We start from the raw sequence: 4,289 nt of genomic DNA on the forward strand, positions 1-4,289 counted from the left end.
GACAGCTGAAACTGACAACCGGAAGCGGCAGGGACAGACCACTATAAACACCGGAGGAAACATCAAAGAAGCGCTTCGCAGGAGGCTCCCAAGCACTGATGATGTCGCCTAGCCAGGGGACGAAACGTTTGCAACAGAAACTTCCAGCTCGGAGAACAGAACCACAACAACGAGCACCCGAGCTACAAATCTTCACACAAACTTTGAAAGTTTGCAGGAATATGGATTGAATGCCTTTCTCTCCTGAGTTGTATCACAGCATACTTCCAGTTCCACACTCTATCTCTGAAATAAGGATCTTAATTGCCTATCGTTCTGCCTGGAACTGTCCAGACCTGACCTTTGCAATTCCATCTTCAGATGTTCTTTACTCCTTCCTTCTTTACAACGCACCACAATATTCAACGTGAACAATATTCATCTATCCAACAGAAAAGTCATATGCAGAAAAGCTAGCAGCAGATAATAAAATGCATAGTAATTAAATATGGCTTCTTTTTCAATTGCATTCCACTCCAACAAGAGTTACCATAGTTACTTCTTAATACAAAATAATTTGGAGCTCCATCCTTTTGTAACACGCTATCCTATAACTGTTACATCATTCCAGTATTTGCATTGTTGATTAAAGTAATTTGTGAATACAGTTTTAACAACACAATGCATCTAATATTATGTGTCATATTCTGCACACTGATAAGTGTTATTTATTTAAAATTCATTTCTTAGCTGCACCACCTACAGCAGCGACAATGTGGTCGTAAATGCAGAGAAGATGACTTTCACTGTTCTGTGCATATTTGTTCACCCTTTAGAAGCGAATTGAATTCTCTTAACATGATGCCACCTTCAAAATGCCCGAGTTTATTCAAACCCTTTCTCCCGAGGAGCAATGAATTGAAATATACAATTTGGTTACTTTTTTTAAAACAAACATGTTAACTCAATGTTTCATACATCCCGTTTGTTATTTTGCAAAAAATGTGCGATCCCATTACCTTTGTGCGTGAACGGTGGCGAAAACATCTGAGGCCACCCACCACAAATGTGCATAATTGCAGCCTGTGGTGGTAGTTGCTGACCTGACACCCCTTCTCTAAAGAAAAGTGTTAACACGCCAGGTTCTCAAACGTTTTGTCCTTTTAAGTTTCAGATCACGCATGCGGTAAATTGATGACATTAAAATAAACTATATTGTGCATATTTTGAGCTGAAGGAGCTACAATAATTGTGACCCAACATGGAATGACAGCTGGAGTGAAGCCTACGCAATTTATGCCTGCAGCACGTGGAAACTCTGGAAAATGTCATGTTTTCTGACAATAACATTTGAAGAAAGGACACAAGATCTCAACTAAAGAGCCCGAGTGCTTGAAGAGGAAGAATTGACACACGCCTTTGTGTGAGGAACTATGACAGACGTATGAGCAATTGATACTGCGACATGCTTAGAAAGGATAACGCCAACTGCAGTGGAAATGGGCACACTGGAAATGCATGTAAAACGACAATGCTCTAATAACTGAGACAAGGTTCTGCGTGATTTGAACAGTGACAGAGAGTTATCTAATTAAAATAATATATCCCAAAAACAATAACACTTATTATCAGCAATATTCAATGCTGCATTTGCCTATAGACTAACAGGAGTAAAGAAAGTAACTTGTGCCATGTCAACTGAGGCAGAGATTCCCGTGCTATGCAAGCAGAGATACTGTCACGCCAAAAACATCGCCGGACATGACTGAACAGTAAATGCATCGATAACACAAATATGTTGGATCACTAAATTATGTAAAGTGGTCCAATCATAGAATGCACGAAAAAGACCAGTTCAAAGTTTGTGCGAAGATTTGTAGCTCGACTCCTCGTTGTTGTGATTCTGTACGCTGAGCTGGGAATTTGTGTTGCAGACGTTTCGTCACTTGTCGAGGTGACATCCTTAGTGCTTGGGAGCCTCCTGTGAAGCGCTTCACACGAAGCCGCCAAGCACTGAGGATGTCACCGAGACAGGGGACGAAACGTCTGCAACACAAATTCCCAGCTCGGTGAACAGAATCACAACAAAAGACCAGATTTACAGAAATGGCACGTGGCTCCAAGGAGTGTCACAGATAACAGTGCTGACGTCTGTACTACGGAAAATCAATAATAATGAAGACATCGAAGAGTCTTGACAGGAAATCTTGAAATTTTGTTTTTCTTGAAGGAAAGGCTAGAGCTGGACACCACAGTTGAAGAACAAGTTGTCTAACGTACCTCCTGCTTAAGATAGAATTTAGCTGAATTTTCTTTCCCTCAGAGAATTGCATGTCTGTGAACCTGTCATCCCAAGAAAGTTGTGAATACAAGATTATTGAATATTTTAGGGCACAGCTGGTTAAATTCTAAGTAAGCGATCAAGTTATAGAAATGTTCGGGTAAGCAACAGTATTTAAGGCCACAAGTAGCTGACTCACAAACTTTTTGTATGCAAAGTACGACAGCGTGAAGCGATTGGCCTGCCACTGTTCCGAATTCAAATTTTCGTATGTTTATCTGTACATGTATCTATAGTAATGAGAAGATAATTTGTCTCAATGGTAATCTCAACAAGGTATCTTCGCATGCAACAAAAAAGAAACATGGTGCATGCTGACGTCAACAACCACTCTGCAGTAATACCAACAGTGGAAACATCAGTTGGAGTATAAGCAGTGCAGGCAGTCCAGACGGCAGCTTTGTTATTTATTTTGGCAAATGCACAATGAGAAATACCCGGTGGAAGTAGATAGGTTGACTACCAGGCTTTAAAATATACAAAACAAATCACAAAATTACGGAATGAAACACAATGAATAGAATATAGACTATCCACAAAACTCAGTTTGTCCAAACTAGACTTAATTATGCTGTTCCGAAAGTCCGTGCAACAGTCCAAATGTACAAACTCCTTAAACACAGAGTAATAAAAAAGGAAAGAGGCTTACAGATCGAAATTAGAACGGCGAAGCAGAGAGAGTGGTTTCAGTCTCAACTGTGACGGACTCCTGCAGCCTTTGTTCACACACAGCACTGCTGAACTGACTGCAATAAAATATCCAGCTTCCAGGGCTGATCAATACCCCTTCGTATAACAGGTTACTTCTAAACCATAAAACCGTAGGCTTAAAGGCTCATTTGTTCAAGTGCAAACAAAAAGTCTTCCGAATTACCTTCGGAGCCTGTGATGTTTTTCACAACTCCCCTGAAAAAAAACTCAAGGACACAGTATCCTTGAGAAAACACGCAACTACTTTAAAAAAGGACCCCCTTTGTGACAATAGGCAGCTCATCTTATAGACACACCACTATCTGCGTAAAAACGTTGCCCCCTACATTTCTGTTATGTCTTTCCTTCTCACCTTATGCATACTGATTTCGAGTGGACATGATATAATTCTATTGATATACCTGTGTGACATTCATGCTGAAATGCTAAAATATTTCGCAATAATCAAAAAATTCCAACTAATCCACCACCTACATATTCAGAAAAATTTAGAACTTGGATGAGATTGCTTTCGGTTAGTGATTAGACCTCGTGTCAGCATCTAGACTGAGCAGTTTCACTACATAGAGGCTGAAAAACATGTTGCATTGTGATATGCACGCGGTGAGCAATTCGCACACAAGAATAACAATATGATCATGCTCATTATATCGAAAATTAAATGTGTAGTAGCGTGATTTAATGTGTATTCTCAATAGATTCTCAGTGAAATTCAGGTTGTAACTTTGTTGTCTATCTGCACACTCACTCTCTGAATAACTGACAGCAACTTGTGGCAGTGCTGAGCTATTTCACAACTCTGAAATAGCTTGAATGCATAAGTCATCATCATTTGCTATCCGATTCCAGTGGTTTTAGTATTCCTTGGAAGAAATAGATTTGATGATACACTTTTCATTTCATTTAAAAAGAAAATCTAGAAAAAAATTCTGACTCGCCTGTTGGGATCAGGATTTTTTTTCCCAAAACTGAATGTTGTCTGGCTGTAAGGGAATTTAGTTGTGATGATATTGTGCCATGCATGATATTGTGCTTTGTTATGGTCAACTATGGATAATCACTTGTGACAATTATGTTGCAGCGTGATTTAATCTGCATGCCTAATGAATTCTAAGTGAAGTTCAGATTGTAATTTCGTTATCTCTCTGGGCAGTCTTTCTATATATAACGGACTGCAACTTGAATATAAGACAGCTGAGCTTCACAACTTTTGGAAATAATTTTTTCTCTGAAATGCCTTGAATGCATAAGACGTCAT

Source organism: Chiloscyllium plagiosum, chromosome 44 (genome assembly GCF_004010195.1).
Source record: "Chiloscyllium plagiosum isolate BGI_BamShark_2017 chromosome 44, ASM401019v2, whole genome shotgun sequence".
NCBI classification, from domain to species: Eukaryota; Metazoa; Chordata; class Chondrichthyes; order Orectolobiformes; family Hemiscylliidae; genus Chiloscyllium; species Chiloscyllium plagiosum.